The following is a 15,836-nucleotide window of genomic DNA, read 5'->3' on the forward strand; positions in this document are numbered from 1 at the left end:
GAAGCTGCTGGGAGGCTGTCCTTGAAATGCAGATGAACTTAGAATGAAAGAGAAAGCACAGTGTTTGGTATGTAGTTGTCACTTAAGAAATAATTATTGAACAAATGAATTATGGTGCGTCTCTTCCTTCCCTTGTAATTATAGAGCTGGAAGGGAACTTAAAGACAAATTCAGCTCAACCTTTTCATTTTATGGGATGAGACAAGTGAAGACTAGTGATTTGCCCGAAGTCTCACAGCTAGTTAGGGACTGTGCTGGGGCCAGGCACATGTCATTCTCTGTCTTGATATTATATTACGTTGAACCAAGTGAAATTGTCATTTCTATGGATCAGAACATTTGCATATTGGCAATTTTGTGTGGTTCCACCTAATATTTTTGAAGGACCAATACTAAGTATACTTTCTTCTCAGTAATAGCAATAACAACCGTGGCCTTCTCTGTAAAACAGGCCCAGAGTAGTGTAGCTTAGTGTGAAGATCAAGAATACTGGTTCTGAATCAGATGATCCTGGTTTTATATCCTTGGTCTTTCTAAGCTGAAGTTTCCTCATCTATAAAATAGAAAAAATATTTTGCACATCGCTCTTGAGATTGTTTTAAAGGTTAAACGAACTGATTCTTTGAAAGGCTTAGTATATAGTGCCTGGCACGTAGTAATTACTTAATGAGTAAATGCTATTATTCATTGCATTAATAAGGAAGAGAATAGAACTCATAAAGTTTTAAAGATGTTTAATCCTTCTAGACAGCACATTCATTTTTTTTTCTCTGAAATCTGTGGGTTATGGCATACGTTTATTGTCTAACTTGGACATATCTTTATATTCCATTTCATACACTTCTGCTGGTTATAGGGAATATGCTTGGAATGATGTTCTCTTTTTAAGACCTTGGCTTTGACAAAACGTGCTGTTGTTCCATGCAAGATCATCATGGTAGAAGTAAAGCAAACATGTGTGAATATGCAAAATTAGACCAGGATCTCCATTAAGGGACGGGGTCTGTTCTGTAACAGTCATGCATGATTCCTCCTCAGTTTCTAGCTGAGGCCAGGTGTGTAGTCAGGGCTCAAAATGACTGACCAACCGACTAAGTATATTCTTTTAAAACCTGGACCCTGGAACTATATCCAGTGTTTGTCCGTCTCTGTCTTATGGGTCAGCAAATATCTCCACTGCCTGGGCTTGGAAACAGCCATGTGTAAAGTATTTCTCATAAAACTCTTCATAACCCAGTGACACATCCAGAGCAAATATGTTTTCAGACAGCTGCATACTTAGGGGAAAAGTTATCACCCTCTGGGTAAGAACGGACTAAGGCACTCCCAGCCCTGAGAAGGAAGCAGTAGACTTACCCTGAAAACAAATACTTCCCTGGCAGAGAAAATAAACAGAAGCCCTTTCTCCTTCTCTTCAGTACCACCAACCCACTATTCTTAGGGATCGTAGACTTTTGGGGTGTCTTGCCCTAGTATCTATGCTGCTTTTGGACAGGACCAAGGCATGAAACCAAGGGGAGGAGGCCATGCCTGAGATAAGCCTTCTTCCACAGTGATTTGCAGGGAGGGGTACTTGCGGTGCACTCTCCTAACAGCTACCAGTAAATTCCCTTGTCAGCTTCCACTTGAACTGGTCTGCTCCCATTTCTCCATCCTCTATCTCCATTTACTTTGTACACATTACTTTTGCCATTGTAAATGGAAGTAAAGTTCGATCTTTAGAGAAACGTGCTACATGAATAAAACACTATTTATTGAAAAGGCATAAACTTACTAAGAATTGGCCACCATTCTGCAAAAATAAGCAGTATCCCCCATTTTACAAATGGGAACACTGAGGTTCAGAGAAATTAGCTGGCACAAGATCACACAGCAAATAATCAATGCAGCTACTACTGCAGCCTCAGTGGGAGGTGATCTTTAACCTCACTGTAGGCCTGTAAGGCTGGGGTGGGGAGCACAGCTTTTACAGGCCTTTCAGAGTTGAGAAAATTGGAGCAAAAGGATTGTGAATTACTGGTTTACCCAGCTCTACTATAAGGAGTAGAAAATGTGTACATTCCTTCATTCACATATTTATTAAAACCACTTTTATTCAGTCTCTGCTCTTGGTTCAACATTGTGCTAGGCACTGAGAGGGTATCAAAAAGGTAGAGGACATGGGTCCTGTCGCAGGAGCTTTTATCCTATAAGGAGATAAGAGTCCTGAAACACCTGTCCTTAATGTAAGAAGAGGAGTTTGATTATGTGATAAAAACAGTCGGTGCATTTAGAGGCGGGAGAGATCTATGTAGGTGGTAAGGAAAGATTTCATGTGTTAAACATTCAGTCTCAAATGGTGGTGCTTATGGTGGCAGAGGAGAGATTTCTTAAGATTTTAAAAAAACTTTTAAGATAATTGTAGATTCTTATATAGTTGTAAGAAATAATACAGAGAGACCTGTGTACGCTTTACCCGGTTTCCCTCAATGGTAACATCTTGCATAACTATAGTATAATAATCACAACTAGGATAATGACATCAATACAGTTGTGATATCCTCAGTATTACATGTACTCACGTGTGTGAGCAAGAGTGCTCACCTGGGTGTGTTAAGTGCTGTACAGTTTTATCACGTGTATTCACCACTATCAAGATGCTGGTCAGTTCCATCCCTATAAGGATCTCTCCCTTTTTTCTTTTACAGCCATCTCCATCTTCCTCTTGCCTCCTCTATCCCCATTCCCAACCCCTGGCAACCACTCTTCTGTTTTCCATTTCTATAATCTTGCCATTTCAAGAATGTCACATAGATGGAATGATAGAGTATATAACCTTTGGGATTGGCTATTTTTTACAGTTAGCATAATTCCCTTAAGATTCATCCAAGTTGTTGTGTGTATCTATAGTTTGTTCTTTTTATTGCTTAGTAGTATCCCATTGTATGGATATACTGCAGTTTAACTCTTCACCTCTTGAAGGGCATCAGGATTATTCCTAATTTCTGGCTATTACAAATAAAGCTGCTATGAACAAGATTTTTTTTTTTACACTATTTATGTAGCATAGTTGGGTCTAACCTCAGGCAGAGCATGAAGTGGGAGTCACTGTTGTGCCTTCCCTGGGGATATTTTGTTCTTTCATTTAGCACTCATTCAGTGAGTACTTTTTTGAGCTAAGCATTATACTACTTACATTCTACTAAGAAGTAGGTGAATGAAAATTACCTTTGTTGACTCTTGGACTTAAGTGGCCTACGGCTCTCAGTTTATGGCTTCTTTGGAAAATCAAGCTGGAAGTCCAGAGTGTGGACCTCATTAAGCTCCTGTGGACTCTGACAGGCCTCAAGAATTCAGTTTTCAGGGTTTTACTCTCTGAATTCTCCTGGACCAAGTCAGACTTTCTGTAGCATTTAATGATTAAAAATTTAATTGAAAATCTTACCAGTCAGCCTTTGGAATTATTTTGGAAACAGAAGAATAGAAGAAGTTTCTGCAGGAATTGTTTACAAATCTGCTCTTCCTTAAAAACAAAAATTAAAAAATGGGACCTAATCAAACTTATAAGCTTTTGCACAGCAAAGGAAACCATAAAAAAAAAAAAAAAACGAAAAGACAACTTACACAATGGGAGAAAATATTTACAAATGATGCGACCGACAAGGGCTTAATCTCCAAAATATACAAACAGCTCATACAATTCAACAACAAAAAAACAACCCAATAAAAAATGGGCAGAAGACTGTAATAGACATTTCTCCAAAGAAGACATACAGATGGCCAATAGGCAGATGAAAACATGCTCAACACCACTAATCATTAGAGAAATGCAAATCAAAACTACAATGAGGTATCACCTCACACCAGTCAGAATGGCCATAATTAAAAAGTCTACAAATAACAAATGCTGGGGAGAGTGTGGAGAAAAGGGAACCCTCCTACATGGTTGGTGGGAATGTAAGTTGGTGCAGCCACTATGGAAAACAGTATGGATGTTCCTCAGAAAACTAAAAATAGAATTACCGTATGATCCAGCAATGCCACTCCTGGGCATATACCCAGACAAAACTTCATTCAAAAAGAAACATGCGCTCCTGTGTTCATAGCAGCACTATTCACAATAGCCAAAACATGGAAACAACCTAAATGTCGATCGACAGATGAATGGATAAAGAAGATGCGGTACATGTATACAATGGAATACTACTCAGCCTTAAAAAAGAATGAATTAATGCCATTTGCAGCAACATGGATGCAACTAGGGATTATCATACTAAGTAAGTCAGAAAGAGAAAGACAAATACCATATGATATCATTTATATGTGGAATCTAAAATATGGCACAAATGAACATATCTACAAAACAGAAACAGATTCACAGACATAGAGATCAGACCTGTGGTTGCCAAGGGGGAAGAGGGAAGGGAGAGGGATGGACTGAGAGTTTGGGGTTGGTAGATGCAAACTATTACCCTTAGAATGGATAAATAATAAGGTCCTACTGTATAGCACAGGAAACTATATCCAGTCTCCTGGGATAAACCATAATGGAAAAAAATATTAAAAGAGTGTGTGTGTGTATACACACACACACACACACACACACACACATATATATGTATAACTGAGTCACTTTGCTGTACAGGAGAGGTTGGTACAACATTGTAAATCAACTGTACTTCAATTAAAAAAGTCAATTAAAAAATCTTCTTTTCTTTTTATAAGACTGGTAGACAAGGACTTTGACTCCTAGGAAGATATTAGACATTTGCCAGATAAAAGCTAGTTAAGGGGAAAGTTGAAAGCCCACTTTTCCTTCTGTTTTACATTCCTGAAGGGGGTTTATTTCCATCTGCCCTCAAATGAGCTGTGTTGTTAGTTTGAGCCCATACTGAAAGTCTGTTCTATCCCCTCTGTTATTTAGCATATGTCATTTCATTTGAGTTTTGTTCAGAATTACAAAAGCCTCTGTCCTCAGGTGAGACTGAGTCCCACAGAATAGACCTCATTGGTGTTTTGCCTTCTAGCTTTTAGGGGCCCCCAGGTGCTTTTCCCTTTAGCGGGGACCATACATCATATATAGCTGTGATTTCAATGTGGAGTGGGTGTGGGATTTCTCTTGACTCAAATTGCCCTTTTCTCACCTCCTACTTCTTTCCTCCCTATCTTGAAACCTCTTCTGACTGATCCAAGTAAGAAGTAACACCCAAGTTAGAGGATACTTCATTAAATACATGCAAATACTGGTGTGTTGTAGCAGGCAGAAGGCTGTGATGTGAGTAACTAGTGATTCCAAGGGCTGATAGAAACTAGTTTGTAAATGTAGATGATGGAAACATTTTCCCCCTACCAGCTCTGTGGGATTGTGGGAAGAAATGAAACACTAAAATTTACGGTGGTGGGGTTTTTTTTGTATAATTCTTTTTTTAATGAATGTTGAAGGATGGTAGTTTTCTATGCTTCTGAGGTACATGAATGTAATACAATGAACATGTAATAAAGTGACGCCCCATGATGATATCATTTATTTCCCTTGTATCTCAGCCTATAGTAGTGGCATTTGAAAGCTATTATTTTGGGGAATAATATAATTATGGACCCAGAATTTGAAGTGAAAGAGCATTGCAGGCTGACTAGTTTTCCTTGATCTCCTCAGTCTTTTCTTCCATTCTTTTTTCTTCTCTTGTATCTAAGATGAAAAAAAAAAAAAAATCAGGCAGAGAATATCATATCTTTAGATAAGGTTTTTTTTCTTCATATCTCTATTAATTTACTTAATTCCTTTCTGCAACACATTCATGAGGTTCACCACACTCCTTTTTTCTTCTTGGTGGCTTTGGCCTTCCAAATGGAAGAATAAGGCAGAAGGAATTTGAGGCATGTGGTGGTTAAGCCTGCCCTTAAAGCCCAAGCTCTATTTTCAGACCATTGTGTTGCACCATCTCTACCATTAAACTTTTACAAAGTTTAGTCTTAATTTATCTGAGTTCATTAAATGCTTTTCCTGGGGAAATGTTTCTTTTCTCCTCTGACTTGTCTCTTGGTGAAGATGAGAGTTCTCCCTGGGTTTAAGAAAGATGAATTTTCAGTTACCTTGTGAAGGTTGATTTTAGGACATTGTGTTAGGTCAGACCGAGAAGTTGCTCTGGGGCACGTGACCCATGGCTGTTGTGGCTGAATAGTGTCCACTAGGCTGCTGGAGGCCTTCTGGCTCCTCCTGTCCTTGGGCTGCTTCAGAAAGTTCAGTCTGAGGAAACCTGTGGGCAGAATCTGTCAGAGACTAGAAGGTGAAACAAGCCGGAGAGTCTGCAAGGGTCAGAGAGAAAGGGGCAGGAAGCGCCAAAGACTTATAAGGCTACAATCCAGGCATCTAGAGAGTGACACCGTTGTCCAAGAGGGGCAGAGTGGCATGGAGGTCAAGCGTGTGGACACTGGTGCTGAACAGCTGAGTAGAGTCCTGCACTGCCACTTACTAAGTTACTTAGTCTCTCTGTTTCCTTATCGGTAAAATGCTTACCTTGGCATATAGTTGTGAGAAATTAATGATACAAAGTGTTTAGAACAATGCCTGTCATACGGTAACTGCTGCCTAAGCCTTTGATATTCTCATAGTTATTATTAGTCAATAATAACTAATTTTGCCTAGTTTGCTATTTACTGTCAAGAATAAGGGCTATTTAATTTGGTTGTAAAATATCTTACTCTTTAGAGGAACCTGAGCATTACTGAATGACTGCGTTAACTCGCTCCTGCCAGATTGGGATGGCGTCATTCTGGGCTTTGAGATGAAAAGTGTTCTCGTGAGTTATGGGGCCATGGCCTATTGTAGCCAAATTCTGCTGCGGTCTGAATTTTGCTCTCTGACCAATATGAATCAGAGCATTTTATTGCTGGCTCTGTGAGATCCCTCTTTGGAAAAGAAAGATCATCTTTATCAGTGCCATTATTTTGCAAATGAGGTGAACAAAGACCCAGAAGGTTAAGTGACTTGCCCAACATCACATAGGTCAGGAGTGTCTGAGCTGGGAGAGAGATTGACCTTGATTCCCATGACAGTGTTCTTTTTCCAGTACATTTGGGTTTTCCACAATCACAGCCCTCCTCTGAAGTGTAACGTACCTGATAAGTCTCTCTCACACAGATGTCCTTAGGAGGTATTTATTGATCAGTCTTCATTGATTAAAAATTTATAAAATGAGTGCTCATCTTCTTCTGTAATCAAAGTTATGGGTAAGATTGATTTACCTAAATATTTTCAGCTTTCCATTATAGCTTGACCATTTATTTAATATCTACCTCCGCTAGGAAAAAAACCAGAATAATAAGAATTTATAAGTATTACCTGACCCATATGTTTGTAGTTTTTGAAATGAAAACTTGAAATTCTATTATCGGTTTGTAGACGGTAACTATTATCTATAAAATACACACATATACCCATATCTGTGTGTGAATTAGTATTTAAGAAGACAGACGGGGGTGAAGTTCCTCCACTCCTCTGAGCCCAGTTCCTCTTCTGTAAAATAGGAATGATAATGATACTTTCCTTACAGTGTTGGACTGACGATTCAGTGAGACAGCTTACGTACGTCTTCTAACATGGTGGGTCTTCATAGTGACAACAGCAGTAAGTAACTTCACATATAATCCTGCTAATCTCCCCGAAAACAAACAAAAAAACCCCAACTACATCTGAACCAAAATAAGCCTTGTTAGGACGTTGTTTTACTGAGGAGACGTGCCTGATTTTACCCTCTACCTGGGCATCAGAATCCTGGCTTTATAGTCACTTAGCAACAGTCTTCTTTATATAACAATGGGATGAGGAGTTCTCAGGATTTCATAAATTGGTTGTAAATGATTGAGAAGTAAATATATATATGTGTGTGTATATATATATATATATTTATAGCATATATTCATGTATACAAATGCTGTTATATTCAAATGTGTATATATATTTGAAAATATATGTATGTATACACACTATATTTTAGATAGGTGGATAGGTAGGTAGATAGAGTATGTGTGTGTCTATTCTGGTTCCTCCTCACTAAGCTTAGTCATTACTTGGCACTTGCTCAAGGACAAGTCTTCAAGACTCCACTGGTAGATGTCTGTGGAAGGCTCTGCTGCGTTCTGATGAGCTCCTCAAGATGCCAGAAAGGCTGAAAAGATGCTGGCACTGGTTCTGCTGTCTAGTTTGGAGCTCTGTTTATCTTTGGTCATTGTATCCACTCTGCAAATAGTACTGGGTTCATGTGCTGGAAGAGAAGGTTTAAATTCCCTCTGATTGGAAAGAGTCACTTTCAGCTTCAAGTCCAAACTCCAAAACCGTTTCCTGGGTACCATCATCATATAGTCCCAGCCTCCATCCCATCCCCACTGCTTTCCAGTTGCTTAGGGTTGGAGGTGAGGGGGGATTGTTTAATATCCTCTATAGTGTGAATTACACCTGTGAATTCCATCTCAGAACCCTTGATGAAATAGGTATTGTTTGAAATGTTACCTGATGAAATAAAATTGGAATCAGAATTCTGGAGGATTGACTAAAGTCTTACTAGTAAGAAATAAGATCTATAATTCTGCAAAGAGTAAACTGTAGAATTCCTGTCCCCTAAATTCCCTACCCCAAACAGGTCTGTGGTTTAACTTTAATCTCACTCTTCTTTGTGTCTAAAGTCTCCCCTCTCAAGGACCTTTAGCCTGAATCCACAATCTCCCCAATTCCTGTTTTTTGACTTAAATCCCACTCTCTCTGATATACAGAGCCTGGGCCTGTGTTATTACACACTTAGGTAATTTTAAGGCTCTATCATCACCTTGAAATCTTTCTCAGACATTCTCCTCCTCTTCCTTCCCACTTCAGGACAGGGTCCAGGTTGCTCACTAATTACATTCTTGAGCCTAGGTAGCAATGAATGCAGTTTGGGAAGGTAGGCTGGCTGTACAAGCAAGCATGTGACTAGTCTCACTCACAGAGAAGAATACCTGACTGGGAAGGCCAGTTTGCTCAGGTAGTTACTGTAACGGTCAAGAGTGCCAAGTTCAAGGATTTTCACCCTGGCTCATTGGGTACAGATCCCATTCCCCTAATGCCACATGGCCCTTTCCCTGATGCCCACTGCGAGTGCCAAGGGAAAAGGCTCGGAGCCACCCATTTCTGCTCCTGAGAAAAATACTCAGAGCACACACATGCTGATTACTGATGGTGGCTAAAGAATGTCCACTTCTTAAATGAAAGACAGTGTGCTTCTGTGTGCATATAAATATAGACATCCTTTTGTTTTTCTGCACTCCACCCTCTCTAAAGTAGTGTTATGCTGTCTTCTGCATTGAATTCAGTGAGTGTAGGTTGTGAGTTGTCTAAATCTTACCCCATAGTCAAAGCTCCACTCAAGTTTCACCACTTCCCAGTTCTTGCCCTCATCTCTTCACTTCCCCACTCGTCACACAGTTGTCACAAATATACCCCTTTGTCTGTAGTCCTTTTCCTCCTCTGCAGATGTGTTGTCTGCCCAGCTCTGTCACTTAGCAGCTGTGTGACCTTGGACAAGCCACTTGACCTTGCTGAACCTCAGCTTTCACATCAGTAAAAGAAGGATTATGATGACACTTGTTCCTACCTGCCCTTCCGCCCTCCCAGGGTTGTTGTGAAGAGCGCATATGCCAGAGTATAGTGTAAACCCCCAGCCTTGTACAAATGGGAGCTGTTACTATTGCTGGAAGCCAAATCTTCTTGACAACAGGAACCAGGTCTTACTACTTAATAGTTGTATCTGTAGTGCCTCACCCAGTCCCAAACAGGGGACACTCTGAATGAGAGAGGGAAGGAGGACGGAGGGGCAGAAAGAAGGGAAGGACGACTTTTGTCAGTTTTTATACCCTATTTTACTAGTTATCATTCTCTCCTTCAATATAGCTATATCTTATCAAAGATTTTTTTTTTTTTCCTAAAAAGACATTTTGCACTGGGCAGAGGATGACTTTTTTTTTTCTTCCAATATTCTTCCTCTACATCTCTTGCTCCCTCAGCTAGCTGGGTAGTGGTGTTGGAATTTACTCTGATCATTTTATGCTCATGAGAAAAAACTTACACAATTGGAGGATATCTGAGAGATCAGAGAGCAAATGCCTCATTTTATAGGTGAGATCACCCAGGGAGGTAAGTGAAGCCACCAAAAGTTTCAGTCATAAGCAGCAGAGAAAGAACTGGTTTTCAGCTGTTCCTCCAGGCTGACTCTGAATAATGAAGTATCGGTGATCATTTCTGCCTGCCTTTGGAGGGTATTTTAAGAGTTGACTGACACTATAAAGCTCTTTCTCGGATCAGTGCAGGGATTTTTGTTGTTCAGGAGGGCTTAGGAAAAAAAAGATTTGCTGATGCTGGATCATCATACTCCCTGCCTGCTACCCACACTTTAGGAGTTTATTTATATATGCTGATAAACTGGATCACATAAAGCATAAAAATCCCTTTGTAACGAGTTGCATTACACGTCAGGTTTAACAACATTCTGTACTGCAAAGCTCAGTGTCTTGGGTGTGTGGGCATTGAGGGAAACGCCGCTCCTCTTTGCATCTTTGAGTTCCTTCATAGGAACCTGTGTGCCTGGCCCTTCCTTCCACTTTTACCACTCTCTTCCTGGTGTGTCGGACAGCACTTTGGAGCCAGGCAGACCTGAGTTCATATTCCAGCTCTGTAGCTTAGAGGCAAGATAGGTTTAGGCAAGTCCCTTAACTGCCATGAACTTCAGTTTCCTCATCTGTGAAACACAGACGATACTGCCTACTTTGCTGGTTCTCCTTATGGTGTAGAGGTAATGTGTGTAAAGATGGAAGAAGGTATTGAAGGAAGATAAAATGTCTGTTTCTTCTCCAACTTTTCCGTCAAGTCCAAGTTCTACCTATTAATTTCATTAACTTAGTTTTTATCTTTTATAACACCCATACATACCTTTCAATATTATTAGTAGTTAATAAGGCATTTTGCTTTTCTATACAAAATCACATTCTTTCTTGTTGCCTTTCATCTGATTTTTCCAGGGTTTGGCTGAGAATTTTCAGAAGGCTTAGTGTATAATTTATCTCTTTTGGAGATTTTCCTTCCTCTTGCTAAAAAAAAAAATTTTTTTAAAAACCCCACCCCAAACCAAACCCACCAAGTTGGACATCATTTCTAAATTTGAATCTCCTTTTTAAAACACTGTGGTTCAGTTAGTTTAAAGAGAGGTTTCTCAGAAACAAAGGTAGTGTATATTTTTCATCTCCGTGAAGATTATGTCACAATTCCAAACCGCTATATATATTTTTTCCTAATAAGGCAAAGGCTTGGAGATAGTTTACTTTCTCGCTTTTTGAATAGAGAAAACATTCCTTTAAAAAAATCAATTTCTGGTCCTTTGTAATAACGCTTCAAAGTGCATGTGGTACTTCAGTGGAATTCGGTCCAGTATCAGCAAACACTGTATGGCAGGCACAGGGTCAGGTAGTGGGAATACAGAGGAGATGGACACTATGTCTCTACCTTCAGGGAGCACCCAGGGTCCTTGTAAGGGAGACTGACAAGTCAGCAGGCAGTTGCTGTGTAATACAGTCCTGTGAGACCACAGAGGAGAAGACTGTAACCAACTTGTGAGGAAAGGGCTAGACTCACCTCCTCAGAGGAGATGACAATTGGACGGTGACTTGAAAGATGAGGAGGAGTCTGAGAAGCTGGGAAAGGGCATTACAGGCAGAGGGAGTCCTGTGTTCTAAAGGCACAGAAGTGTCAGAGGCAAATTTAAGGACCATCAGGGTATGATGTTGGGGAAAATGGAGGGGAAGGCAGGGGCCAGATCTGGAGGGGCCCATGTAACACTGAGGGGTTTGACTTTTATCCTGAAAGCAATGAGGAGCCATTGAATGGACCTCCCAGTGAGTCTTACACCAGAAGGAGACCTTAGAGGTCAGAGTCTAGCATTTCATCTGACAGATTTGGAAACTGAGGCCAAAGAATGGAAATTGACGTACTCGTGGCCACACAGCTAGTCAGTGGCTGATAACGTACATCTTTGTATAGACCCAGTGGTGCCTGGGGAGTAGGGTAGAGGGGAGCCTTCACAATGAAATTCCAGTGTTGACCTTGTGAAGGCAGATTCTCATAGGAACATTTAACCAAAAATTTATCATGGGGACTGCATGATTTGGGCTAATGACCCCAGCATGCCTTTTTTGCATATTATGTCCTTTAAAGGAAAGGCCATCACTAGCTAGAAATGCTCTTTGACTATTTTTAGGCTGTGTGGTAGGGGGAATTAGTGGAATTCTTAAGGTCAACTCCAGCTGTTTTTCTCCAAAAGACCAGCTGAATTTTTCATGAGATTTGCTCATTAGGGCTTTTACCCTTCAGTGAGGCATTGTACTGAGTCTGAGTCAGCCTGTCCTGGGATATAAGGGACGAGAGTTTGGGGAAAAGTAGATTGGAGTTGGGATGGCTGCTGCCCTTTTTTTTAAATGTTAAGCACTAACTAATATTAAGTGCTAATTAACGTTAAGTGCTGTCTTAGATGTGGTTGGTTATTTCTCATACCTTCTCAATCACAGTGAAGGTCCTTCTGGATTACAGCAAATACCTCAAAGGATTGTGGGGTTTTGAAGATTCAGGGATGCCATATATGTAGAGTCTGACACGATGCCTGGGTAGAGTTCTGACTAATTGCATCATAGTACACTGAATAGCACCTTTCATTCAGGACTGTCACCTTGGAACACTACAGATATCAAGTCAGATATTCCTTAAGAATCCTGTGAGGGGAACTTGCCCGTGGTTATTTGGCATCTACAATTACAATACTACCTCTCTATTGTGGGTCAGGGACTCTGTGAAGGCAGGTGAAGTGAAAGTATTCTTCATTTCTTCTGGAGTGCTCTGTGAACCCTTACTCCTATCGAATCTTATGGGTGTCTGTTTGGAGCTCACGCTGTGTTAGAAGGTAAATGGATAAATATAGCTGTAAAGCATTTTTGCAGTTCACAAACTGTCTTTCCATATGTGGTCTCCTTGGCCCCCTGTAGTAATTCAGCAAGGGAGGTGGGCAGTGGTTAGAATCAATTTTAGAAAGGAGGAAATGGAGACTCAGGTAAGTGCTATGTTCGTGGTCACCAAGCTAGTCAGTGGGTGACTCGTTTTCAAACCAGATCGTATGACTTTAAGTCTCATGTTCTTTCCTCTTCATGATGCTGCCAACTAGATTGAGAAATAAAGGGCCAAGTTTCTCCTCTAGCATAAAAGTGGTTTAAGGAATGCCTTTAAAGGAAGGTAACTGTTGCATACCCAACCGAGGAATGAAGGATCATGTCCAGCATGGGATTTCTAGACATGATGGAGTAAAAGTGAACTTTGTCCCGCTAGCTCCGGAATAACAGCTATTTTCTGATCTAGAACTCAGTGACATTAAAATAACAATGTATAACTTATGCTAATGAAAACAATACTCATTTAAAATTGTTGGTTGGGTTGAATGGTAGTTGAGAGGCATTAACCAAAGAGAGTAGGTCTTACAAAGTTTCTATCTTAAGAATTCTGTCTAACACAGATGATCCGAAAGAGAACCAGAATACTTCTCCCCTTCTCTCTTAAATGGAGAAAGATGAGGCCATCCTTACTATTCACAGAACAGGAAGCCTGAGGAGATACTCCCAACACTTCAGTGACTTACTTAATACTTAAGAGTTTTTTGTTTGTTTGTTTTTTTTTACTACTATGTGCAAGGTACTGTGTGGCTACAAAAATGAAGTGGACATAAATATTTCCCTTAAAGAGTCTAGAAGTGGGAATTTGATATGTTTATAAGTTTCTGTAATGTTTATGTAATTGTTGAATGCTTATTGTGTTGGGCACTTATATATGAGCTTAAATCTTCTTAACAACCCAGTAAGACAGGTATGATGCCCATTTTACAGATGAGAAGCCTGAGGCTCAGAGAAGCTAAGTAACTTGCACAAGAGGGTCACATTGTACCCAGGTCTGACTCTAGAGCCTGTGCTCTTTCCTACTTCAGATGACAGATGTACAGATAAGAGCTACGAGGGCTCAGTGAAAGAAGTAATTATTGCTAGCTTGTGGAAGGGATATTTTTGAGGGACAGGGGGCTGCAGGAGGAGCTTCATGGAGGAGGTGTCATTTAAGCTGGGGCTTGAGTGATTGGTAAGGTTTGGATGTGTGCAGATATAAGGGAAAGACATTCTAGGTGACGAGAACAGCAAGAACAAAGGTCTGGTGATGATAGTGTAGAGCTGATATTGAGGAGTGATTTGTCTGGAATTCACGGGGTGAGAAAGGGTCCATGGAAAATAAGATTGGATAGGGAGCTTGGGATGAGAAGTACATCAATACTAGGAATTTGGACTTACTCTGCCATCAGGGAAGAGCTAGGGAAGGTTTTTAAATTGAGTGTGGCATGCTCAAAGTGGGGCTTTGGAATATGAGTCTAGCTGGACAGTATATGGTAGCCAGAAGTAGGGTGAACCAGGAAGTAAAGAAGCCATGTTCAGTTCATGTTCCCTTCTAAGTGAGTGGTAGAAAAGGAGAGAAGGGGTTGAATTGGAGGGAGAGTGCAGAGGTTCAGTCAACCGAACCTGGCAACTGATTGGCTATATGGCAAGGAGAGGAAAGCATCCACTCTCAGTGTTGCTTTTAAAGATGTTATTTAGTCAACAGAGTTCCAGGCAACAAACTGGGGGTTCAGAGATGAATAAGGCACATTATCTATCCTCAGGCTGTATTAGTTTCCTATTACTGCAGTGCAAATTACCACAAACTTAGTGGCTTGAAACAACACAAATTTATTATCTTACAGTTCTGGAGGTCAGAAATCTGAAATGAGTCTTACAGGATAAAGTCAAGGAGTTGGCATAGCTGAGTTCCTGCTGGAGGCTCTGGTGGGAGAATGTTTCCTTGCCTCTTCCAGCTGTTAGAGACTGTCTGCATTCCTTGGCTCATGGTCCCGTCCTCCATCTTCAAAGCTCATCACTCCAACCTGTCTTCATCCTCACATCTCCTCTCTCTCTTTTAGACTATCTTGCATCCTTATGAGGACCTTGTGATTCCACTGGGTCTGCTGAAATAATCCGGGATAATTTCCCCGTCACGATATCCTTAATCACATATGTAACGTCCCTTTTACCGTTTACCATATTCACAAGTTCCAAGAATTAGGATGTGGACATCTTTGGAGGACCCTTATTCTGCCTACCAGGGAGTTAACAAACACATCTGTGGACGATAACTTGACAAAGCTTTTTGTCCCTGTAATCTCTTTTTTCTTCCTTTTATTCAATCAATGAGGTACCTGTTGTAAGTCAGGCACCATACCAGGTGCTGAGGACACGGGGATGCCGAGGCGCCTCGCTGCCCACCTCTAGAGGAAGAAGAATTAGAGAAGGGCTGTTAATGTAGAACCAGAGACCAAAATGTCAGACTCTTGGCTCTTGATTTTCTAAAGCGGAGGTCCAGACCTAAGATGAGAAGGTTTAGAAGAATTTTGGTAATTTAAAAATGGGATCCTCCTACCCACCCTCTCTACTGCCAAACCCCAATCCCCAATTTAGATTTTTTTATCTACTCAAAGGCCTCTGGGGATGGGGGTGTTTGCAGAAACCAGGAATTTGACTCCTTCTTAAAATAGGGTGGGAGGTTAGAAGAGGGAGACAAATAGAAAAAGCAGCAGCAGTAACATTCCAACCTCAAGGTAGCATAGAAAGGTGATTGAGTTGGTGAAATGTTGAAGATTTATCGTCAGCTGGTGTTTATGAAGCCCTTACTATGTCCCAGACCATTTAACCTACAGCCCAGTGTCATCCTCACGGTAACCCTG

At 40.6% G+C, this 15,836-nt stretch overlaps 1 protein-coding gene across 5 annotated transcripts in view; it reads left to right on the top strand.

Annotated features, from left to right (window-relative positions):
- SYTL2 (synaptotagmin like 2) overlaps positions 1–15,836 on the top strand; it is a 100,352-nt gene that overhangs the window by 16,542 nt on the left and 67,974 nt on the right. The window contains exon 2 of one of the 5 annotated variants that reach the window (XM_068554873.1): positions 7,533–7,606. The exons of the other annotated variants lie outside the window; for them this stretch is intronic. The gene's annotated coding sequence lies outside the window, so the exon portion shown is untranslated. The remainder of the gene's footprint in view (positions 1–7,532; positions 7,607–15,836) is intronic. 5 annotated transcript variants of the gene reach the window in all.

The sequence above is a fragment of the Eschrichtius robustus genome, chromosome 11, assembly GCF_028021215.1.
Source record: "Eschrichtius robustus isolate mEscRob2 chromosome 11, mEscRob2.pri, whole genome shotgun sequence".
NCBI lineage: Eukaryota > Metazoa > Chordata > Mammalia > Artiodactyla > Eschrichtiidae > Eschrichtius > Eschrichtius robustus.